This window comes from Anolis carolinensis, chromosome 1, assembly GCF_035594765.1.
Source record: "Anolis carolinensis isolate JA03-04 chromosome 1, rAnoCar3.1.pri, whole genome shotgun sequence".
Taxonomy (NCBI): domain Eukaryota; kingdom Metazoa; phylum Chordata; class Lepidosauria; order Squamata; family Dactyloidae; genus Anolis; species Anolis carolinensis.
Genome location: NC_085841.1, coordinates 7876659 through 7902962, shown reverse-complemented (window position 1 = coordinate 7902962; position 26304 = coordinate 7876659). Strand labels below are relative to the sequence as shown.

The window sequence follows — 26304 nt, the reverse complement described above, 5'->3', positions numbered from 1 at the left end:
CTAAGAGTTCCTGTACAGAAAGAGCAGTGATATATTTGATGAGGATACTTCGGATATTCATTTAAGGTGAAGGAATACGCCAGAGTCATATTTTTTTGATATATCTGTCCATCTGAACGTTTGAGGACGTGTTTTGCCACGGGGATTAATACAACACCTCGACTTTGGCCAGCACTTCTCTAAAGTTTCATCTTTCACTGTCCCATCGGCTTGAGCGGTTGTGGTCGACGCAGTGGCCGCGTTACGGCCGCCTTTGGTCCCCCTTTCCCTCTGGCCGCGCACGTGGACGGTGGCGTTTGCCCGTCAGGGCGTGTGCCTTTGCGGCTGCTAGTGACCTCTGGGCGCAGGTTCCGTCGAGTGCGAACCGAATTTTGCTGGCTTGTTTGTATAACTCAGAGGGTCAAATCGTCAAAGTCAGAGGAACACCATCAAATTTGGACAAATTTCTCAAAATGTAAACCTTGGGTCCCATCACCTTGAAAGGCTGTGATTGACGCTGTTGCTGCGGAACGGCCGCCTTTGGTTGTTCTGGCCCTCTGGCCGCGCACGTGGACGGTGGCGTTTGCCCGTCAGGGCGTGTGCCTTTGCGGCTGCTAGTGACCTCTGGGCGCATGTCCTCTGGCTACGGAAGTGCTTCTTGCTGCCTTGTTGGCAGCGACGATAGAAGAGGGTGGAATCACCGCACCGCTGAAAGCAGGACACCTCGGCCTTGTCCACCACTTTTCTAAATTTTCTTCTTCCACTGTCCCATCACCTTGAGAGGCGGTTGTCGACGCTGTTGCTGAGGGACAGACGCCTAAGGTTCCCCTCGCCCTCTGTCCGCGCCCGAGGACGGTGCCCTTTGCCTGTCAGGGCGTGTGCCTTTGCGGCTGCTAGTGACCCTTGGGCGCAGGTTCTGTTTGTTGGTAGGACGATAGAAGAGGGTGGAATCTCACCGCAGAAAGTCTTACACTCAGAAGTAAGACTTGTAGTCTTCAACTATCTATGGAGAACTCTCGGACAGATTCAGAAAAGAAATTCCTGTTGGACATCAACGGCGTCACTTCCTTCAAGTCCATGCCATCCTGATGCTATGCCTGTAATATCACTACCTCCTTGAATCGGACGGGCATTAAAACATGGAGGATGGACCAGTTGGATCTTCTAACACTCCCAGGCACTGTCTTGTTTTTCAAAAAGGAATTCTTTTCAAAAGTGCCGTTTTTTCCCACGCTCTGCCTTCCTAACGGTCAAGCTCTCACATCTGCAGGTTTCTGGACTACGGCATTGCGATGACAATGCCAGTATGCGGTCCTCCAATTTTTGCATGAAGTCTCTTTTCTTTTTTGGTGTAGTGTGGACACAGCTCTGCAAAACCTCTACTAACTTGCAGACCACAGTCCACACCTACAGTGAGATGTTGCAAGAATAAAGTAAAGGTCTGTCAAACCCTCCTCATCCAATCCATGCTGTTGACAGTTATACATCTCTGTGGTTCCCTTTGGCTTCCTTCTCAACCCAGCTTTGGTCATTTACCTTTAATAACACCAGACACACACACAACTCTTCCCTCTAGTTCAACGCCATAGAAACATTAACCTGACATCAGAGCCGTAAAACATTCCAGTTCCGAAAAGCCTTCGAGGACTGTGGGGTGGATCGCTGGCAGATGAAGAATTGGTTTCCAGGCAAAGAGTATTTCGCACTTTATTGATTTTTAACTCTCAAACTACCTCATCTATGTGCAATAATTCAGCCCTCGGCCACAGAGCCGTGTTTTTACACCTCTGTTTTTTAAGCAGGTAATGCTGTGACAGCTTTCTTATTTTATGTGTTATTGATGCAACATTTCCTTTAACAAATATAAAATTTTGGGGTTTAATTGTTCACATTGTATTGCTGACGGCCACGCCCCATGGAAGCTGCTCAGAGTCCCTCCGGGAAGATGGGCCGGGTAATAACAATTAAGATCTTACTGTGGTATTAGAACAATCATTATTGATGTCATGATGTCCACGATTTCCCTGTGGAATGCCAGCTAGCTTGTGTCCTCCCGGGAAGGGTGCGGCCAGGGCCGCTGACGGTTTGCTGTCATGGAGTGTGCCTTTGTGGTGGCTACAGACTGTGTTGCTATGGTCTGGTTGACACATTAGTCAGTGGGGCTTGGGCCCACAGTTCACTAGCAGACGTGAAGAATACACGCCCTTCCCCATGTGGGTTCTGTGGTGGGCGTGGGGCCGGCCAACGGTGGCCGGCCCCCCTGGTCAGTGGGGCTTGGGCCCACATTTCACTAGCAGACGTGAAGAATACACGCCCTTCCCCATGTGGGTTCTGTGGTGGGCGTGGGGCCGGGCAACGGTGGCCGGCCAACGGTGGCCGGCCCCCCCTGGTCAGTGGGGCTTGGGCCCACAGTTCACTAGCAGACGTGAAGAATACACGCCCTTCCCCATGTCGGTTCTGTGGTGGGCGTGGGGACGGCCAACGGTGGCCGGCCCCCCTGGTCAGTGGGGCTTGGGCCCACAGTTCACTAGCAGACGTGAAGAAGACACGTCTGAGGGGCTTGCGCCCATATTTCCAGGTATTTTACTTCTCTCTCTGTCTCTGGGAAGCGTGCCGGCCAACGGTGGCTGGCCCCCCTGAGCAGTATTTTAAGGTGCGGGCCTTGCCGCCTGTGGTGTATCTCTTTCTTTCCTTTTGTTTTTGCTGCCTCACGGCCAACGTGGTCGTGTTTCCCGCGGTGCACCGCATCTCTCTTCTCTCTCGGCTGTCGTTCTTTACCCCTTAGTGCGATTTGGCACGGAAGCCTCCTTGGGGGCGGCCACTCTTTCTTCCTTTTCGGGAAGCGTGCCGGCCAACGGTGGCCGGCCCCCCTTGGCAGTATTTTAAGGTGCGGGCCTTGCCGCCTGTGGGTGTATCTTTCTTTCCTTTTGTTTTTGCTGCCTCACGGCCAACGTGGTCGTGTTTCCCACGGTGCACCGCATCTCTCTTCTCTCTCGGCTGTCGTTCTTTACCCCTTAGTGCGATTTGGCATGGAAGCCTCCTTGGGGGCGGCCACTCTTTCTTCCTTTTCGGGAAGCGTGCCGGCCAACGGTGGCCGGCCCCCCTGAGCAGTATTTTAAGGTGCGGGCCTTTCCGCCTGTGGGTGTATCTTTCTTTCCTTTTGTTTTTGCTGCCTCACGGCCAACGTGGTCGTGTTTCCCGCGGTGCACCGCATCTCTCTTCTCTCTCGGCTGTCGTTCTTTACCCCTTAGTGCGATTTGGCATGGAAGCCTCCTTGGGGGCGGCCACTCTTTCTTCCTTTTCGGGAAGCGTGCCGGCCAACGGTGGCCGGCCCCCCTGAGCAGTATTTTAAGGTGCGGGCCTTTCCGCCTGTGGGTGTATCTTTCTTTCCTTTTGTTTTTGCTGCCTCACGGCCAACATGGTCGTGTTTCCCGCGGTGCACCGCATCTCTCTTCTCTCTCGGCTGTCGTTCTTTACCCCTTAGTGCGATTTGGCACGGAAGCCTCCTTGGGGGCGGCCACTCTTTCTTCCTTTTCGGGAAGCGTGCCGGCCAACGGTGGCCGGCCCCCCTGAGCAGTATTTTAAGGTGCGGGCCTTTCCGCCTGTGGGTGTATCTTTCTTTTGTTTTGTTTTTGCTGCCTCACGGCCAACGTGGTCGTGTTTCCCGCGGTGCACCGCATCTCTCTTCTCTCTCGGCTGTCGTTCTTTACCCCTTAGTGCGATTTGGCACGGAAGCCTCCTTGGGGGCGGCCACTCTTTCTTCCTTTTCGAAAAGCGTGCCGGCTAACGGTGGCCGGCCCCCCTTGGCAGTATTTTAAGGTGCTGGCCTTGCCGCCTGTGGGTGTATCTTTCTTTTGTTTTGTTTTTGCTGCCTCACGGCCAACGTGGTCGTGTTTCCCGCGGTGCACCACATCTCTCTTCTCTCTCGGCTGTCGTTCTTTACCCCTTTGTGCGATTTGGCATGGAAGCCTCCTTGGGGGCGGCCACTCTTTCTTCCTTTTCGGGAAGCGTGCCGGGCAACGGTGGCCGGCCCTCAGTGAGCAGTATTTAAATGTGTGGGACACTCTTTTTCCCTCTGTGGGAAGCGTGCCAGCCAAAGGTGGCCGGCCTAGTATTTTAAGTTGTGGGCCACTCTTTCTTCCTTTTCGGGAAGCGTTCCGGGCAACGGTGGCCGGCCCCCCTGAGCAGTATTTTAAGGTGCGGGCCTTGCCGCCTGTGGGTGTATCTTTATTTCCTTTTGTTTTTGCTGCCTCACGGCCTACGTGGTCGTGTTTCCCGCGATGCACCGCATCTCTCTTCTCTCTCGGCTGTCGTTCTTACCCCTTTGTGCGATTTGGCACAGAAACCTCCTTGGGGGCGGCAACTCTTTCTTCCTTTTCGGGAAGCGTGCCGGCCAACGGTGGCCGGCCCCCCTGGGCAATATTTCAAGGTATGGGCCTTGCCGGCTGTGGCTTTTTCTTTCTTTTCTTTTCTTGCCTCCAGTAAGTTACAACACAATCACACAATAAACACAATCACAACACCAAAAAAAGGCCAAAACCCACAACAGGCAATGTGCCATGCTTTCTATATTTAGTAATATATATAATACAAAATAATAAATACAGCCAGACTTTTGAGCTGCAAGGATATTCAGTGCAATTCAACCAGACCAATAAAAGATTAACCTTCGAAAAAGGCGACCAGGCTTTGAAACAGTGATACTACTCTGAATCTGACCAACCAAAGATTTCCCCTAGATAGCAAGCACCCAGGCTTTGAACTACCGAGGCTATTCATTACAATTCTACCCCCCTAAGAGGCAACTACCTAACCTTCCAAGCAGCAAGCCTATTCCTTTCTATTCCACCTCACCAAACAAGGATTCCCATAAGAAAATGGCCAGGCTTTCAGGCTACAAAGCTATTATTCACTGTTATTCCACCTACCTAACAAAGAATTCCCATACACCACAGCAACGCGTGGCCGGGCACAGTAAACTATAAAATTGTGCAATAAATCTTAAGAAAGGGCAAACGCTCTGCAATTTAGCAAACAAGCAGGGTGGATTGTGTTCTCCCACTGTACCAAATTTGATCAGTATAGCTGAAAAAATGAGAGCAGGAGAGCCCCCGACCCCCCCCCCGGGGCTGTTTTTGGGCGACCGCGCATGCGCGTCCGCCATTAACGATTTAATTTCGAAAATAACGAATTTTCGTTAATTTCGAAAAATTTTGGGGACAAAATTCGTAAATAGCAACAAAAACGAAAAACTGCCCCCTCTAGTTTTGAAACGAGTTTAGAATCAAATTTTTCATGGATCGATCAAGCCTAGTGGATATGCCTCGTTCACCAACCTGCTTCTATTACTTTGACACATTTAACTGAAACTGCAAATACTGAGCCCACAGATATGGGCGACATAATGTATACTTATATAAAGGCCCCGGTGGCGAAGTGTTCACTGAGCTGCTGAACTTGCAGATTGAAAGGTCGCAGGTTCAAATCCCAGCAGCTCCAGCTGCTGCCAATCTAGCAGTTCGAAAACATGCAAATGTGAAGTACCACTTCGGTGGGAAGGTAACGGCGGCCCAGATACACTGCCAGATAATCTGGGATCATCAGATAATCTAGGATGAGATTCTGGGTTCTAGGGCAGTGTAGAGATGGGAAGGCCTGAAAAAAAATTACAGAAAAACTGGGGGGGGAAACAGGCTTTTCCCCTCATTTTTTTCCAATTTTTTTCCAATTTTTTTACCCCCCCCCATTTTTCCATTTTCCCCTCTTTTCCCCAATTTTTATGGGATTTTTAAAAGATATTTTATTTATGCTTTTCCAAATACATAAAAAAAACCCACATACCAGATATTTTAAAAAAAAGGATTCGTAGGATTGTGAAGAGCAAAAGAACAAGAGATAGAAAAAGCGAGAGAAGAAGGAAAAAACCCATACCCATCCCTAACACTTCCAGATCTCCTGCATTACTCCATTTTCCCCAGCATCGTGATCTTTTCCAAGCTTTCCTGTCTCCTCATGATGTGGCCAAAATACTTCAGCTTTGACTCTAATATCCTTCCCTCCAGTGAGCAGCCATTGGGCATTATTTCCTGGAGGATGGACTGGTTGGATCTTCTTGTGGTCCAAGGCACTCTCAGGATTTTCCTCCAGCACCATAGTTCAAAAGCGTCTCTCTTCCTTCGCTCAGCCTTCCTTATGGTCCAGCTCTCGCATCCATAGGTTACTATGGGGAATGCCATTGCTTTCACTATGTGTACCTTCATGGCCAGTGTGATGTCTCTGCTCTTCACTATTTTGTCAAGGTTGGCCATTGCTCTCCTCCCAAGAAGTAAACGTCTTCTGATTTCCTGGCTGCAGTCTGTATCTGCAGTGATCTTCGTGCCTAGAAATATAAAGTCTGTCACTACCTCCACGTTTTCTCCCTCTATTTGCAAGTATGCAGCCCTGCCGTACTCCTTTCCCAATCTTGAACCAGTCTGTTGTTCCGTGACCTGTTCTTACTGTGGCTACTTGGTCTTTATACAGATTTCTCAGGAGACAGACAAGGTGACTAGGTATCCCCATACCACCAAGAACATGCCATAGTTTATTATGATCCACACAGTCGAAGGCTTTAGAAGGCTTTAGAATAGTCAATAAAGCAGAAGTAGATATTTTTCTGAAACTCCCTGGCTTCTTCCATTCTTCCATTATCCAGTGGATATTGGGAATTTGGCCTCTCATTCCTCTGCCTTTTCTGAACCCAGCTTGGACATCTGGCAACTCTCGCTCCATGTATTGCTGGAGTCTGCCTTGCAGGATCTTGAGCATTATCTTACTGCCATGGGAAATAAGTGCCACTGTATGGATGTTTGAGCATTCTTTAGCGTTTCCCTTTTTTGGTATGAGGATATAAATTGATTTTTCCCAGTCTGATGGCCAATCTTGTGTTTTCCATATTTGCTGGCATATGGCATGCATCACCTTGACAGCATCACCTTCCTAGATTTTAAACAACTCAGATGGGATCCTGTCGTCTCCTGCTGCTATCTCAGAAGACATCCTCGAAGAATCCCAGAACGGCTTCTGCCCCTCCAGAGGAACAGTGGACATGATCTTCACTGAACGACAGCTCCAAGAAAAATGCAGGGAACAAAATCAACCTCTATACATGGCATTCATTCACCTTGCAAAGGCATTCAACACTAAACTCTCTGAACCATCCTCCAAAAAATCGGGTGCCCTGACAAATTTGTGAACATCCTGCGGCTCCTCCACAATGACATGATGGCAACAGTCTTGGACAGTAATGGCTCCCAAAGGGACCTGTTTAAGCTGGAATTAAGTGTCAAACAGGGATGTGTTATTGCTCCAACCATATTTTTCCATCTTCATCACTATGATACCTTATCTTTATGATACTTTATCTTGTTGATGGGAAGCTTTCCACTGAAGTGGAAATCATCTATCGGATAGATGAAAGTTATTTAACCTCAGCAGATTGAAAGCCAAAACCAATGCCTGTATTTCTGCAATGCCAGAAATACAGCTTAATGGTGTAATGTTTAAAAATGTTAACCATTTCTGCTCCCTTACCAGCCACCTTCCCACAAAAATCAACATTGACATTGAAATGCAACACTGCCTGAGCTCTGCGGGTGCAGCATTTTTTCCAAATGAAGCAGAGAGTGCTTGAGGATCAGGACATCCGTAGGGACACCAAGGCGCTTGTTTATAAAGCTATTGTCTTCCCAACCCTGTTATATGCCTGTGAAACGTGGACTGTCTACAGATGACACACTCAACTCCTAGAATGATTCCATCAGCGTTGCTTTTGAAAAAGCCTGCAAATCTCTTGGAAAGACAGATGGACAGGCTCTAGCTGGGGGTCAGTGCAGTGGAATTTGAAGAGGAATGAATGGAGGGCAAAAGGGAGAAATGTGCCAAGAGGACCGAGACCGTCTTCCAACCTGGAAACTGATGTCCTCACTGGGGAAGAACATGTAGGACAGGAATACTCCGGAGAACTAATTACGTCTAAGGTTCTTTCAAGCAGGGGGGAATCTTTTTAAAATTCCACCTCTGCCACCAAATTGCAAAGATGTAAGACAATGGGGAATCTTTTTTATCCCACGTCTGATACCAGTTGCAGAGATGTGGATGAGTTTCTATTAATTAATTATATTTATATTATTATTATATATTTTATAACTGCTGCCACCAGTCATTAAAGATGTTTTATTTAAAAGCTGCCACCAGAGGTATAGATGGTTATAATGCGGCCACCAGATGTTTAGGGGATTATAAACTCTTGCCACCACTATGGACGATATAGCCACTAGCTACTTAGAGAGGAGACTTTTTAAATTTTATTTTGCTTCTTTCTCCCTGTTTGCTTTAGATGGTAATATAGATGACTGAAGCTTAGATGGTAGAAAGAACAATAACACATTTATTCAGGCACAAGCTTAATGGTTACAGTAACTTCTCTTTCGAGGCACTTAGATTAACTGTTGCAAAGCTATATTGAGGTGTTTCAAATTCCTTAAAATAGCACTTCCTTCTCTACTGCTTTAAACCGCAGTCACCCTGTGAATTTCAATCACAGACTATCTGTTCCTTATCTGGAAACAGACTACCTTAAAATAAGCCACCAAACTTATTTTAAACTCACTCAAAATGACCAATTGAGTCTCCCTGATCCTCCAACTGAGAATCAGTCTTAATCGTACCTCAGCAGAGCACAGACTGACATTTCAACTTCCCTGGTTCTAACCACCTCAGAACCAGTCTTTCCCTGTAATTCTTCCAATTACAGACAGAACTCTTTTTAAAACATTCTCTCCTTTTTCATCCAGTTAGCTCCGCCCCTTTCTTGCTAGTTACATTTCTACAGAAGCAGTTACGTTTCTATGGCAACCTGCATCAGAATGCTGAGCTGGCTACCATCCCTCACACACTGGTAACTCTATTACTTACCCTTTCAAACATAAACACACAATTAAACATGACATCTGTAAACCAAAATTCATACTTTGTTACAAAAACTTACTTACTTACTTACTTACTTAGGCACTCCCTCGTAATTTGAGGATGATTGTCTTCCATCTTGGGGCTGTGTCCGTAGACGGCTGAAGAGACCTATTCTTGATCTGCATGTTCTCCCACAGTGAGGACATCGGCTTCCAGGTGGAAGGCGGTCCCGGTCAGGGTTGGCTTGACGCTCCTTCCTCATCAAACACTCTGCTTCATTCTGAATAATGCTGCACTCGCAGAGCTCAGGCGGTGTTGTATTTCAGTGTCAATGTTGACTTTTGTGGAGAGATGGCTGCCAAGGTAGCGGAAATGGTCAACATTTTCTAATGTTACTCCATTAAGCTGTAGTCCTAGCATTGCAGAGGGATTAGCTGGTGCCTGTTGGAAGAGCACTTTGGTTTTCTCGATGTTCAGTGAGAGGCCGAGCTTCTTGTATGCCTCTACGAAGGTGTTTAGATTGGCTTATAGGTCTTCTTCTGAATGAGCACAGACTACGTTATCATTGGTATAATGAAGTTCTATAACAGATATTGTTGCGACCTTGGTTTTGGCTTTCAGTCTGCTGAGGTTAAATAACTTACATCTGTCCGATAGATGATTTCCACTTCAGTGGGAAGCTTCCCATCAACAAGATAAAGTATCATAGTGATGAAGATGGAAAATATGGTTGGAGCAATAACACATCCCTGTTTGACACCTAATTCCAGCTTAAACAGGTCCCTTTGGGAGCCATTTCTGTCCAAGACTGTTGCCATCTTGTCATCGTAGAGGAGCCGCAGGATGTTCACAAATTTGTCAGGGCACCCGATTTTTTGGAGGATGGTTCAGAGAGTTTAGGTTTGAATGCCTTTGCAAGGTGAATGAATGCCAAGTACAGGGGTTGATTTTGTTCCCTGCATTTTTCTTGGAGCTGTCGTGCAGTGAAGATCATGTCCACTGTTCCTCTGGAGGGGCAGAAGCCATTCTGGGATTCTGGGAGGCTGTCTTCTGAGACAGGGAGAAGGCGGTTTGCAAGGATTCTTGAGAGAATTTTCCCAGCTGAGGTTAGAAGGGAGATACCGCGATTGTTCCAGCAGTCTGTTCTATCCCCTTTCTTGAAAAGTGTGATGATGGTGGCATCCTTGAAGTCTGCTGGGATTTTCTCAGTCACCCACACCTTTTCAATGAGTTGATGGAGTTGTTGTATCAGCTCAGGTCCACCCTCTTTGAAGATTTCAGCAGGGATCCCATCAGGTCCGCTGGCTTTGTTGTTTTTTTGTTTGCTGATGGCATTGCTGACTTCTTCCAAACTAGGTAGTGCTGCAAGCTCATCCCTGGTTTGTTGTTGCAGGATTTGTGAGAGGGCCTCTTCGGCCACATTGGAGCTGTGATTCAGCAGGTTCTGGTAGTGCTCTTTCCAATGTAGTGCAATTGATGTTTTGTCCTTCAGAAGTTTGGTTCCATCTGAAGAGCGTAGAGTCTGTTTGCCATGGTTTCCTGGTCCGTAAATGAGCTTTGTAGCTTTGAAAAATCCCTGAGCATCATGGGTGTCTGCAAATTCTTAAGTTCTCTGGTCTTTCTTTGGACCTCAGCTTTTGCACTGGCATAGATCTTTTTCTTAGCAGCACAGTTGGTGTTTCTCTGCCATGTTTGGAACGTTTTCCTTTTGTTATCAATTAACTGTTGGATCTCTTTGTCGTTATCGTCAAACCAGTCTTGATGTTTCTTAGTTTGGTATCCCATGCTTGCTTCGCAGGCTGTGACCATGGAGATCTTCAGTTTGTACCAATGTTCCTCAACATTTTCGGGGTGTTTTGTGGGTAGATGATCCTTGAGTGTTGTTTGGATAAGGGCTCGTTTGGAGGGCTCCTGAAGTGCTTGGGTATTTATTTTCCGCCTTATTTTTCTTCCTTGGAGTCTGCGTTTGGGGAAAATCTTGATAGCCATCGTAGATCAGATTAACCTGTGGTCTGTCCAGCAGTCATCGGCACCTGTCATGGCTCTTGTGAAAAGCACATCACAGCTGTCTCTGGCACATGTAATTACATAGTCCAAGAGGTGCCAATGCTTTTACCAGGGGTGCTTCCATGATGTCTTGAGCTTGTTTTTCTGGCGGAAGAGCGTGTTGCTGATGACAAGGTTGTGCTCTCTGCATTTGGTGAGAAGAAGGATGCTGTTTCCGACCCCGTCCTTTCCTATGATCCCTAGCCACAGGTCGGAGTCCTGTCCGACTCTTGCATTAAAGTCCCCCAGGAGGATGATTTTATCTTCGTCAGCATCTAGTGTTGGTGCATAGGCACATATGATGGTTGCCTGTTGGTTTTTGGCAAGGTTAATTCGAAGGGATGAGAGTCGTTCATTGATGCCAGTGGGTGCTTCAGTCAGGTGCTTCACCAGGTTATTTCTGATAACAAAGCCAACTCCGTGTATTCTTCCAGAAGAAGGTGTAGCCTCCCTTTTCTTCCTTCAGCTGTCCCTCTCCTGCTCTCCGGGTCTCCTGAAGGGCTGCTATGTCGATCTTAAAGTGTCCCAGCTTCCTTGCAATGATAGCAGTCCTGCATTTGGGGCATTCGCTGTCAGTGTTATCCAACAGTGTCCGTACGTTCCATGTTCCAACGTTCATTTCTCTTTTTTGGCCGCAGAGTGTGACCCCTCTGGACGTGGCAGTCCAATCAGGGATAAGAGAGGTAGACTATGTTTAGGGCACCTTTTCTAGTCCCTTCCCCATGTGAGGTGAGCAGAGTGGATCCTAAAAAGGGCTGCTCTCTCATGGATACAGCTGCCGGACTACTCAACTGCCTCGGACCTTGAGGTAGAATGACTGAGTCCATATCCACCGCCCATGTGCCAGTCCATGACTAGGGGCTTCCAGATTTCACTGTCCTGCCCCCATTGCCACTCGCTCGATCACCATGGGACTTTTGTAGGTTTGTTTTTATTTTTCTTGGAAAATGCCCATGCAGGATTTTTTTTAATGTGTGGAGGTCGGTGAACACAGTCTCCACAGAGTGAGATTCCAGCAGTGGTGTGGTTAACACAACGAGATTGGCTTCTCAGTCTGTTGCAGCCTTCTTCTGCCTTCACAGCCGTTGTAACTTGTACCATGTTATCCTCCGCCTGCTCCGCTGTTGATGTCTTTGAGTCTTCGGATTGTTCTTGGTCTGGATCCTCCCCTGTGGCCACTCCTGGGAGTGCATGACTCCGGTGGTTTGCCACAGGTTCATTGGAACACGCAAGCCCCCTCACAACGACAAGGTGACAATCCATTGAGAGGGAGGACAAGAATAGGGCTCTACAGTCACCTATGTACCCACCACCAAGACACTACCCTTGGGAGGCCATCACACTTGGACAATGAGGGATCGCCTAAGTAGGTAAGTAAGTACAGGGAACGTCTGGTCCCCCTGTCTCCAGAAAATCCATTCTACAACCTTGCATTAAAATCATTGTCTCTTTTTCTTGTTTTTATCCCTTTACATCACAAACCTCCTGGATGTGAAATTGTACATAAGAGCCATGACCTCATATCTGTTAGTTTCTTTCAACATTGTGGGTCGTAGTTCTTACAGATTATCCATTAGAAGAGGACAACATGATCTCATGCTTCAGTTAATCAAATGTGGGGCAATTGTTGATTTTCAAAAAACCAATCTTTATCACCAAACATCCTTGTGAATTTACACATGTGAAAAATTATCACTCAGTATCCTCCCACCAAACACTGGCATCATGCCTTATAGGAACCACACACCTGTGAGCTATGTCCAACAACCTCCCCCCCCCCCCCCCCACACACACATACACACATATTAATTGGAACCAGAGCCACATTTACCAGAAACATCTTGGGGCATTGCCATAAAACCCTGTATAAATGCATCTCATATTGTGTTATCCTCAAAGATTCTTCAGAGTCCTAGTCGTCTGTTCATTGAACGTGAGATCCTAGCCAGTCTTTCACCATGAAGATGCTTCTTCTGTTCTTTGCCATTGCCTATGTGGTTTTTCAAGTTCAAGCCATCTCAGTGGACGACATTGTTCCAGATACCATTAGTGAGTAGAGTGAGAAATCTTTCCTTCATCAGTATAGTCCATTAATCCAGCCCACCTATTCCATAGATCTTCATCATCTATATTTCTTTCATTGAGAAAACTAACTCCTTCCATATCTAAGAATAAAGGGCTCTTGCTGCAGTTAGCATATATTGTACTCATCTTCTAAAATTGCTTTCTAGATGATTGTCCACCCTTTTCCAACAGATAGAACTCTGCTGTCATTGTAAATTAAATTTCCAACACTTTCTACAGCTTTAAATGTCTTACAAAATCTCTCTAATGTCAAATACTACTGGCAAATCTTTTTTATGTGGCCCACAGGCAAAAATGTTTGCCCATGCTTGATCTACACCTTCTTCCATCTTTCCAAATGGATTTCTACACATATAGTTTGATTCCACTTGACCATAAAATCTTTCACTTGTTCTTCCTTCCTTTTCATATTAGCAAACCATTGTATTGGGTAACCCTCCATCATTAATTCCTCTCTCATCTTCAACATGTTTTGGTCATTATCTAACGGTAACAAATATTTATGTCAACCAGTTCCCCTATTAGGAAATTTCTCTTATAAACAAGTGGAGACTAATATCTTTGAATAAAATCGATCCTTATATTTGTTCCAAACTCACAGTAGTGATCTCCTTATGAAGGAGTTGAATCTGCTTCAATTTTGTCATGTCAAAGAAAGTTATGTATCCCAAATTTCAAATTGGCACCATATATTAGCAGTAATCTTTTGTTCTCAATCATGTTAGGCAACAAGCACAAAAATGCCCCTCTTTTCTTACTATCTTGTAGTTTCTTGGAATTGGTTCTGGCTTCTTCCCTTGCCTGATGAACACTGACATTTTTGCCATTATTTAAATGGACTGTCATTTACTATCATTGGGAATTATTATTATTTTTAAATCTTTGGTGACACATTCATCTTAATTACTGCAATTCTACCCATGAGCAAAATCTTTAAACCACGTTTGCAAGTCTTTTTTAATCTCCCATGATTTACTATAATTATTGTTAAATAAATTTGAATTTTTGATTGAGATATTAACTTGCATATATTTGACCACCTGGAAACTCAATTTGTCAATAGTATTTGGCTGGTTTTTACTAGCAGCAGTAACCAAATGTATTAGGGATTTTGAGTGGGGTGGGTTACATTTAGTGAATAGTCTTCATTTTTACAAAAAATAACTTTTCCAACAAAAAGTATTCTTTTATTGAAAAGTAAATTAGGCTCCAATGGTTCCATAGAAACCTCATGTTTTGAAATGGCTTTGAAAAGGAATTCACTCCGTATTCCACAATTGGGGTACCAAGGCAGGGAAGAGCATAAACATTGCTTTATTTTCTTCTGACAAAAATGAGATACTATATTCTGTTTTTCTCTCTTTCTGCAGAGCCTGAGCAGGTGTTTCAGGAAGGGGCCATCCTGGGCGCATATACCTGCAATAACCGGATGGGCCTCTGCCAGCGCAGACACTGGGACTGTCCCGTGGGCTACGTGTTTGTGGAATCTTTCAACAATTGTCCATATGCACATCTGTACAAGTGCTGCGTGCCTGGAAGGCATGGAGGAGACCCCATACCTCAGGGAAAGAAGAAATCACTGGATTCATATAAATAAATAAAAATATTCAAATTCAGGCAATTCCCCTTGTGTTTTGTGTTATTTACTTCACATCATAGATTTCTTGCATTTTTCCCAGATACTGTGATCACAGGGGGTCCTCCAAGTAGCATATAGTAAACTAAACATAGCTTTGGTGACTAGAGTGTGTTTGATGCAGAATTCTGAGACCTTACTCCCAGGGAAATGCTAGAAGAAGGTAGGTGAATATGCCTTGTTCACCAACCTGCTGCTATTACTTTGACACTTTTAATGGAACTGCAAATACTGAGCCCGCAGATATGGGCGTCAAAATGTATACTTATATAAAGGCAGCTCTTCATGGACAACTTATCCCAGGATAGATTCAGGGTAGCAAATGCTGGATTGGCCTCCATGAAATTTTAGACTCTCCTCCCTGCTCCCCGTGAGTCAAGGAGGAGCCCTGACCATCCAAATTCTCTAAACTTTCCTTCAGAATCCAAAGCAAACTATGTATTTTCAGCTATGTCAGAATGAATTCAGTTCTGAGCAGAACCAGCTGCAATTGCATAATTGGTCATCCCATATTCCCTGGGTTCAAGCATCAGAGGAACACTGATGACACTCACCACCACCTGTCATGTGATCCCTTTAGCTCGCTCCATTTTTCGATTGTCACTCCAGCCAGCATCTTTGCAGGCAATGAGCAAGCCTAGGGAATGCATGATCACCACAACACCTCCTTTGCTTCAATCTTCTCCAAAAGATTAACAATGCTCAACTTGGGAAGGATGGAACAGAGGATACAGTAAGGGAAATGCAGCACACAATATAGGTAAAGAGGCATATCTGGTTTATCTAAATGAATTCAAGAATACAGGGCCAGATGAACTACATCCAAGGGTATTGAAAGAAATGGCAGAAGAAATTTCATTGCCATTGGCAATAATCTATGAGAATTTGTGGAGAACATGAGAAGTTCCAGCAGACTGGAGGAAGGCGAATGTCCCCATCTTCAAAAAGGGTAAAAAAAGAGGACCCAAACATTAATTCACCCAGTCAGTCTGACATCAATACCAAGAAAGGTTCTGGAACAAATCATTAAACAGAAAATCTGAGTCAACAGTATGATGCAGCAGCTAAAAACGCCGAAGCCCTTCTAGGCTGCATCAATAGACACATCGTGTTGAAATCAAGGGAGAACCTAGTCCCACTCTATTCTCTTTTGTTCTGACTTCATCTGGAAAACTGTGCCCTCTTCTGAGCACCACAATTCAAGAAGAATACTGACAAGAAATCGAGATGAGAACCTCCCCCAGAGTTGAACACAACCAGACTTAATGTCAAGGGGAAACTTTTACCTTTATCTTTTACACTGCCAGATAATCTGGAATTACCAGATAATCTAGGATCAGATTCTGGGATATAGGGCAGTGTAGAGATGGGAACAGAGCCGACCCTAGGTATTTTTCAAGTGTAGGCGAACAGAATTTTGCCTCCCCCCCCCCCAAAACCAATCACTGAAAAATAAAAGCTTTGGATAAACGAAAATGTTTGATAATAAGGAGGGATTCAGGAAAAGCCTATTAAACATCAAATTACATTAAGATTTTACAAATTAAGCACTAAAACATCATGTTTTACAACAAATCAAAAGAAAAAGCAGTTCAATACCTTGTGGAGGCAGGCCGCAGGAGACAGGAGTTGCCTCGATGGCGCCCCCAAGAAGATGGCGCCACAGGCAACTGCCTAGTTGGCTTGGTGGTTGAACTGCCTCGGGATGGGAAGGCCTAAAAAAAATTACAGAAAAACTGGGGGGAAAACAGGCTTTTCCACTCATTTTTTTCCATTTTTTCTCCAATTTTTAACCCCCCTTTTTTTTTCCATTTTCCCCTCTTTTCCCCAATTTTTATGGGTTTTATCCAGGCCTTCCCATCTCTATAGCAGTGTAGATCCAGCCACAGATTACTGGAAATCAAAAGAACCCAGAGTTCTAGAATGCTATGGGGAAAGCCAGTAGTGATTACATGGTAAAGGAGCATGTTATTAAGCCAATGTAGAAAATGCCCTTAGAATTGTAAACTTCAGCAGGCTTTCCTAGTTTATATGTTCTTTCTCATGAAATGCATTTGTCATTTTGATCACTCTCTAGTTATTTGAGCACCTCCATTCCCATTTTCATCTGTGAAATGTTGGATACTATGTAAACCACTCCTCTCTTCATTCATTGATTTCCATCTTATTTTCATACCAGCTGCAAAGTCTTCTTCCTGTTTAATACAACTTATTGACAAAACATATTTCCAGTTTTCTGAGGCTGACATCCCCCAATGACTGAATATGAGAACTGTCATTTGCTCACCCACAGAAAACCATATTTAATAATCTAGAACTGATGTGGTCTATTCAGTGCAATGGTCAGCTCTGTGGAAAGGAGTGAAAATAAAATAAAGTAAAATAAAAAGGAAGGAAGTTTGTAGATCGGATTTTCAACTGGGCAGCTGGTTGGGAACCACTGTCTAAGACTCAGAGTTCAAACCAGTGAATGACAGCTGTTTATTTTATCATAGAGAAACACCAATCAACATCAGAGGGAATCCCTAGCCAATGGGAGCCTGATCCTGGCTGTGCCATTTCTCCACCAATCAGGGGCTGGTGATTTATACCAAAAGGCTGTTGGTGGCTCTGGATTCACAGTCTTAATGGATATTAAAATCAACTTAGTAGTGTGAAAAGAGCCCACGGTTATGTGAGAGCAGAAAAACCAGCACAATGCCCTTTGGCTAGTTTGTCTTGTCTTCTATCATCTGATGGCATGAAAGTGCACGATTGAAAGGCTCCATATAATGAATCACCTTCATTTAGCATGCTGTGAACCAGTAAAAATGAAATCTAGTATGTAAATGTTTATCTGGAAAAAAGGATGAACTTTCACCCCATTGCTTTTCTATGCCTGGGTGGGAAATTTAACTCTGATCCCTCAACAGTCAAACTACCACAGTGCTCTGGCTCTTGCATTTTAATACAAACCACTCTAATCTATAAGTCTATTTTGTGAAACCTAGGAATGTATCTCTTGTTGAATTGAAGTTAAATTAACTTACAACTGATCTAAACTGCAACTGAATGTATATTGGAAGTGTGCAAATGATTATTTTTCTTTTAATTTCTATAGTAGCAATCCAGCCAAGGAATACCATTTTCTGCAATGCTGCTGGAGCAAGATGCCGCAGACACTGTCTTTCCCGTGAAGGGATGATTGGAAGATGCAATGCAAAGAAACGTTGCTGCCTGCAGTACAGATAAAGAACATAACTAGTAGAGATTCAAGACATGGAAAATTACCATCTTTAGAACAAAAATAAAATAGCTTACCAATCAAGATAAATAAATTCTGTTTATTTCTCATCTATGTTTATTTAAATAAAATTCCTATGAATGTCACCTGATAGAGGGTAAAGTATTATCCTCATATTTGCAGGAGAAGCACCTGCAGTTTCATTTATGCACACCTCAGAGACATGTCTTCTCTCCAGCATGACTCCATTCTTGTACCAGAAGGCCTTCCATTCACTAGAACAACAAGTCCTATGATTTCATAGCCTCAAGACATGACACTTAGTGGTGTCAAACTGCATTTGTTCTGTTGTAGAATGAAGGGAGAGATAACAAGAGAGATCCTTCTGAGAGGCCCAAAAGGTCCGGTTTATTATTTCAGCTGAGACTCTGGAAGTGGAATCTGTTCCAAAAAGCAAACCAGAGCCACGATCAAGGCATGGACTGGCCTTTTTATACATTTTCAGACAAAGAACATGCTTTTACATACATCTCGTCATTAGTACGTCACTTCACATGCTTACATACATGGGCATAAATATGCACAATCAGCATTAACCTATCTAAGCACTCTTAAAAGCTTGCAGCAAGCTACAGACACCAATCCATCATGAGGCCTACTTTGACCTGTCTGCTCTCCTTCCATTTAGCTGTACTAGGAACCACACTGGAATGTAGAAGGCCCCCCTTCTCCCACCTGTCCTGTCAGCCTGTGCATCCCAAAAATCTAACACAGAGAGAGAGTTTGATTTTTCTACATTTCACTGCTTCTAATGTGCATACAATATATGTCTAAAAATCCATTTTTTCTGTTCCTCATCAGTTCTACAATGCTAATGTACTCTGAGAAGGTCCCCCTCAACTCAAAAGACTAAAAGCGAGGGCACAACCATCAAACCAGTCTGAAGGAACCTTCTGGTTGCATGACTTAAAGTGGCAGTTCCAGAGCCCTTCTCTTCACCAAAAGGTTGCCATAGGTGGTCCAAATTCCTACTTCTCTCTCCCATTGCCTTCGGGAAAAAGCAAGCATCTGTTTAGTCCCCCCACCCACACACCCCAATTATCAGTTCAGACTTCTTGAAAAGTAACTGAGAGTGAGGCAAAAAGTATCTCAACTTCTTCATTAAAGCACTTCTCTTACTCATCCTTCTCTGGAATATATCAGTGCCCTAGGGATCTCCTTCACCCCATCATGCCTGCCAGAGCAAAATGGCAGACCACATTATAGAAACATCAAGTCAGTTGCACTGTATATCATAGTAAGGGCCTTAGGTAAAGGTTTTCCCCCTGACATTAAGTCTAGTTGTGTCTGACTCTGGGGGTTGGTGCTCATCTCCATTTCTAAGCCGAAAAGCCGGCGTTGTCCATGGAAACCTCCAAGGTCACGTGGCTGGCATGACTATATGGAGCGCGGTTACCTTCCCGCTGGATCATAGCTATTGATCTACTCACATTTGCATGTTTTTGAACTGCTAGGTTGGCAGAACCTGGGCCTAACAGTGGGAGCTCCCTTCCACTTCTCGGATTTGAACCGCCAACCTTTCAGTCAGCAAGTTCAGCAGCTCAGCGGTTTAACCTGCTGCACCACCAGAGCCTCCAGTAAGGGCCTTACCCTTCTAAAAATCTAGGTCATTCCCTTTGGGTGAATGACTAAAATGTGTAGTAAAGACCCCTGCACTCCCTAAACAACATTGGCATCAGGCCATGATATGAAGATATCTCTTTCCTAATGATTTGACCATAGCCATATCATTCAATCCTACCATCCTTCCCCTCCCCTCAAATCCTAGAAGTATTGAAATTTGGATCATGAAGGATATGTATATTAACTTCGGTTTAGATCCATTTTGATTCAGATAGCTCTCTGGATGTGGCTAGATCCCAACTCACATCATACTCTTAAACCCCACCACTATTTTAAGTTGAATCATGAAAGGTATGTGTACCAGGTTTGGTCCATCATGGACAGGAGACACACAGCTCTCCGGATGTGGCTGGACTCTAGCTCCCATAATCTTCTATCAATTCCCGCCCAACCCCAACAGTATTTTAAGTTGGATTATGATGGGTATGTGTACCACATTTGTTCAAAACCCACCAAGCCATATAAAAGCCTTTGTGGTACAAACCAACCAACTAACCAACATACATATTGTATAAAAATAGACCACTGGGTTAGGTTGGACCAAGAAAACTAAGTTGGCAATGGCAATGAGCAGAAGAAGACTCTTCATTTTGGAAGACTACTTAGAATCTCAATTTTAATGAAGAATACAACCCTGAAGGATCTCTGGAGAAGTGAGACCCAAAATATCTAGTATTCATACAGGTTTTGTGGCAAGAAGTCATAGTATTCCTAGTGAGGAACAGACTTTGGTCTGTTTCCAGTAAATTTGTAAATTGTTCCACATAGCTTACAGCTGTGTAATTCACACAATCTTGGTGTTTAACGGAAGGAAGTTGTGCTGATAATTGTGTCAAAGTTTGCCTTAATGCAATTCAGCGCAGATAAAAGATGAAGGCTAATCAATTTGAATTTATTTATTGAAATGTAAAAAGGATATCACCTCAGTCCTGTTTACACTGCCATACAATTCAGATTGACACTGTATTATATGGTCAGTATAGACTTATATAATACAGTTTAATTGTACTGAAATATATAATCTGAGTCTTTACTAACCATAAAATGCAGTTCCAAAATGCATTCTATGGCTGTGGGGATGGAGCCTTCAATATATTTTAAGCTAGTGGTCACATAGGCTATATTTTCCTGTCTAGATGAAGTTCTTTGCATTGAGCTGCACCTTGAATCGTGACTGGCAGCTTATCGGCAGCCAGTGGAACTGCTTTAGCAGAGGTGTTGTGTGCTCCTGCAATTGACTCCAGTTAGGAGCCTGGCTGCTGATCTCTAAACCAGCTGGAGTTTCTGGACCATCTTCAAGAACAGCCCCACGTAGAGAGCATTACAGTAATCCAATCTGGATGTAGCCAGGGCATGAACCACCGTGGCCAAGTCAGACTTCTCGAGATATGGTCGCAGCTGGCACACAAGCCCTCCCAGCCACCGCTGTCTCCTGAGCAGCAAGCGTCAGCGATGAATCCAGGAGGACCCCCAAGCCGTGGACTTGTGCCCTCAGGGGGAGTGCTACCCTGTCGAGCCCAGGTTGCCACCCAATATCCTGATTGGTCCTGCAACTGACCAGGAGAACCTCTGTCTTGTCTGGATTGAACTTTGACATGTTAGCCCTCATCCAGCCCAACACAGCTGTCAGGCACTGGTTTATGGTCTGAGAGGCTTCCATGGAGTTTGGTGGAAAGGAGTAATAAAGTTGAGTGTCATTCGCATAGAGATGGCAGCGAACTCCAAAACTCTGGATGACCTCGCCCAGCGGTTTCATGTAGATGTTACAAAGCATGGGGGAAAGAATAGAGCCTTGTGGGGACCCCACAGGTTAATGGCCAACTGGGTACAGGAAGGAGCCACTGCAGAGCAATGCCCCCAGGACTCATTCCCGAGAGCCATTCCAGAAGGATACTATGGTCGATGGTATCAAAAGCCACTGAGATATCCAGGAGAACCAAAAAGGGACACACTCCCCCGTCTAGCTCTCTGCGGAGGTCATCCACCAAGGCGACCAAAGCCGTCTCCATACCATGGCCAGGCCTAAAACCAGACTGCAATGAGCCTAGATAATCGGTCTCTTCAAAGAAAACCCTGGAGCTGAGAAGCCTCCACCCGTTCTAGAATCTTGCCTAAGAATGGAAGGTTGGAAATTGGCCAGTAGTTGTGTGGCCTCTGTGGGATCCAGGGATGCGTTCTTCAGAGTAGGTCATACAATTGGTTTTTTAAGGCAAGCTGGGATATGTCCCTGTCCCAAGGATGCATTTATTATCCTCGTGAGCCACTTGGCCAATCCCCTGCTGGCCAGCTTAATAAGCTAGGATGGGCAAGAGTCTAGAACACAAGTGGTCACCCTCACCGCTCCAAGAATCTTGTCAACGTCATCAGGCTGAACAAGTTGAAACGAATTCATCAAAACTGGACAGACAGTTGCCTCAGTCACCTCCCCTGATACTATAACAAGGCTGGTGTCCAAGTCGGAACCCACCCGAGTAACTTTATCTGCAAAATGATGTGCAAACTTGCCACATTGGGCTTCCAGGTGGTCAGTGGCCTCTCCCCATTCATGGGGGTGAAGAAGCTCCCTGACCACCTGAAACAGCTCTGCTGGTCTGATAGTTACAGACGCAATGCAGACAGTGGAGAAAGTCTTTCTGGCTGCTCTCATTGCAAGGGAGTAGGCCTTAAGAGAGACTCTAGCCTGTGCTTGGCCAGATACTTTCTGAGTTTTCTGCCAGAGGCTCTCTAGCCTTCGTCTCAACTGCTTCAATACCACCAGCTCCCCAGAAAACCAGGGGGCTGAGAAGGATCTCAGTGACGAGAGAGGGCACTCAAGGGTGATCGTGTCCACCGCCCTGGTCACCTCCACAATAAAGAGGTCCACCAGGGCATTGGCACAATTGTTGGCCTGCATGACAGGGAAATTCCCAAGAAACATCAGGAATCTGTCTGGATCCATAAGCCTCCTGGGGTGGACAATCTTAATAGGACCTCCACCCCTGCAGAGGTTTGTGGCTGCGGTGAGTCTAAAACTGATCAGTCTATGAATTTTTTTGCTCTTCCACACCAACGAATCTTTCTTCTGCAATAAAAACTAGGTCCAGGGTGTGGCCCGCAAGATGGGTGGGTCCAGATATCACTTGGAACAATCCCATGGTTGTCATGGCAGCTATGAAGTCTTGAGGTGCTCCAGAAAGGGTGGACTCCACATGAAACCCCCAGCACTATTAGCCATTGGGACTCCAATGCCAGGCCAGAGACCACTCCCGCGAGCTCTGGCAGAGAGACGGCTGTGGTCAGTACACCAGCAAAATCCCCAAACTATCCCGGTTTCCCACTCTCAAATGGATGCACTCAAACCCAGTAGATTGCAGAATGGAGCACCTGATTAGAGGGATGGACTCACAGTAGACCACCACAACCCCTCCTCCCCACTCCCCAGTTCTGGCTCCAAAACCCGGTGGGTGAAATTTACCCCACCCAACTCATCCAACCAGGTCACAGTGATGCAAGCTAGGTCTGAGAGTATATGGCTTGCTCAAGCCCCTTCTACACTTCCATATAAAATACAGATTATCTGCTTTGAACTGGAGTATATGGCAGTGTAGACTAACATAATCCAGTTCAAAGCAGACAATCTGGTTTTTATATGGCAGTGTAGATGGGGGTCTCAGGATCACCTAGTGGGTTTTCATGGCCAAGTGGGAATTAAACCCTGTTCTCCAAAGACATAGTCTAATGTGCTGCAAACCTCTATGCCACATTGGCTCTCCTGAGATCTTCCCACAATTTAGAGGATAATTCAGGGTTGTATCAATGTGTTTTCTGAAGGAAATAACCCTCTGTTAGATGTGAAATCAGCTAAACTGTAAACTCAACAGCCATGCCACTGCATCCTGAATTGTCTTCGAGGGAAGCTCCACATAGGGTCCATTTAAATAATCCTTTGAAGATATACTGAAGTTGACTGCAGTTCAATACTTGATAATTCCTCTGGGCAGTACAGACTTGGTGTAAATTTGAAATCAATGTACCACCAGCCTCCCCTGTTAAAGACCTTGGAGGCAATCAGATGCACTCTGGAAATCTTCCCGCCTCTCTAAGCTTGTTTTTGAACTGCAACGGTGTTTTGGGGGTGGTGAGGGAAGATTGCTGGCTTTTACTCGTCATTTTACCTTTTGGTTCAATAGTTTCTATGTAGACATTTTCTGTAATAGCCAATTCTGGATATTGTTACACATAGTAAAATGTAAGATGCTATATATGAGAAGATTGGGGTGCAAAGGTTTGCAGTGGGAGAGAGAGATTGTCCCCCTCATGAGTCTGTTGGATTCCACAATAGTGTCAGGTCAAAGCAATTGTTGGGTCCTGTCCACAGCTTCAATTAAGGTCTGTTGGGCCATGCTCATTTATGGAGTTCATAACATATGGTAAAGGGCAGGTATGGGAGATTATATGGAAAGTTCTTTCCAGACATAGTACCTGAAAAGATGCCATAGCCTGAAGACAAGGATGGCTTGTCTTCAGGCTATGGCAGGTATTAACTGGCAAGAAATGCAAAGAAGTTGGCATATTTATCCATCCTCTTATTGTTTTTGCTGAGTACAATGTCTCAGAATTCCTTTTCAAACATACCATAGATGGCATATTTCCCCAATGCCTGGAAGACCATCTGTGATCACAATATCTGGAAAAGCATAAGAAATCAATGCCTTGGAGGAAATAACACAAACCACAAAGGGAGATTTGCTGAATTAAAATAGGGTTTTTTTATTTATATGAATCCAATAAATCATTCTTTCTCTGGCTGAGGACCATATATCTCAGAAGTTATGAACAGGTGCAGCACTTGTTCATTTTCTTATTTGGACAATCGTTGAGAGATTCCACAAATATGTAGCCTGAGGGACAGGCCCAGTCTCTGCGCTGACAGATACCCTTCTTGTTGTTGCAGGTGTATGTGGCCAGGGTGGTTCCTTCCTCATCTACCAATTTAGGCTCTGCAGAAAGAGAGAAAAACAGAATATAGTATCTCATTTTTGTCAGAAACGATAAGGAAATTTTTCCTTTCTTCTCTATCTTGGGACACCACTTGTGGAATGACCTCCTCTCCAAAGGTAGAGTGACACCAACATAATTTCCTTTTCATTGCCAGCTCAAGACATGAATTTTATACAGAGCCATTGAGGCCTAATTTATATTTGAGTAAAATATTTATATGGTGGTGGTGATGGTGGTTGTTGTTTTTGCAAAACCCAATTATTTTGTAAACATTAAACACATTTTTTTCACAACTCAAATTATTTCATTACAAATTCCTGAGAGCTTTTTCTACAGCTGCTGGTAAAACAGCACATTAAGTTTTTTGCTCTCACATAGGTGTGAAATATCCCACTATGATTCCCACCGAAGAGCCGGTGTTGTCTGTAGAATGATTGTCTTCTGCAAGGAATTATCAAAAGTACATCAAGAGTAAGGATGGGAGACCTCCAACAATATAGACTACATCACAGGAAGGAACTGGCAAAACCATTGCTGAGGGCTCCTTGCCTAAAGAAATCCAATGAAATTCATGGTGTCACCCAAAGTCATTAGGTGATCAGAAGCCACATGCACATACACAGACACAAACTTAGGTGAAAGCCCCATTGAGTTCAGTGGGTAATACTGAATGCAAACAAACACACATTGAATTTAATAGACAATAGTTTTCTGACTGTACAAAAAACAAATGTAGGCAAAGGGATCCATATCCATGCTTTAAAAGTAAAAAGTGGAAGCTTTTGAAGGAGTGTGTAGGAACCCCATGAAGGACTAAAGAGACAAGAACATTGTACTTACCAATGACATCTTTGAAGACCTCAATCACTGGGTTGGCTTGGACATGAAAGACCATGAAGGCAATGGCAAAGAGCAGAAGGATCAACTTCATAGTGGAAGATTGGCTAGGATCTCACTGTCAATGAAGAGAAGAATAGAAATCTGGAAAGTCTTTGAAGATGAGACCCAAGAAGGCTTGTATTTATACAAGTTCTTCTGGCAAGAACTCAGGGTGCTTCCCGTAGATGTTGTCCTGGTGCCAATAGATAAGGAACCTTGGCCATAGTTTACATAGGTCACATATGTGTGGTTCACACAAGGAGGATGTTGTGCTGATAACTGTACAAATGTTTTAATTTGCACAGTCCAACACTGATAAAGGATTTTGGGGAAATGACTGTTTCATTCAAATCAGATTAGCTGAAGGCTGAAAAGGCTCCCATTCCTTTGACCTTTCTATGGAGACCTGCAGAATTTGTGGCCCAAAAAGCAGAATGAAGCCAACAAACATGAAATCATAGCAGTTCCACAATATCTAAAGTAAATTGCTGTACTAGAACAAAAAAGAAATAAATAAAAGAAATGGTGCTGTGGTCTGTCTAGGTGCCAGATGTGGCTTGTGGTGTCAAGGAGAGCCCTTCCCATGCATTTCATAGGAATAACTCTAACAACAATCCACCTTCATAGTTCAGATGGAAGCAGGAAATCCTAAATATCTCATATATGATTTCTTCCAATGATAATGTGAAATTAGTGGCTAAGAAAACAAGGCGATGACACCTGCTTTGTCCCCTCAATCTGTTACTTGCAGTGCTTACTGGTCACAAAAATAGTACTGTTCATTGCCCGGTGCCTGGTTTGATGACATCCAGAGTGATGAGCTGATAAGAGAAGACATGGAGGA

The 26304-nt window shown here is 44.6% G+C and overlaps 1 long non-coding RNA gene across 2 annotated transcripts; it reads left to right on the top strand.

Moving 5' to 3' along the window:
- The first annotated feature begins 391 nt into the window (after nt 1-391).
- On the top strand, nt 392-14680 carry LOC134296012 (uncharacterized). 2 transcript variants are annotated; one of them, XR_010002561.1, is made up of 4 exons: nt 392-1781; nt 12189-12344; nt 12874-13023; nt 14430-14680. It is a non-coding gene; the product is annotated as an uncharacterized LOC134296012 (long non-coding RNA). The 2 variants fall into 2 exon arrangements; XR_010002562.1 differs by lacking the exons at nt 392-1781; nt 12189-12344 and adding an exon at nt 7626-8917.
- Nucleotides 14681-26304: the final 11624 nt, after the last annotated feature.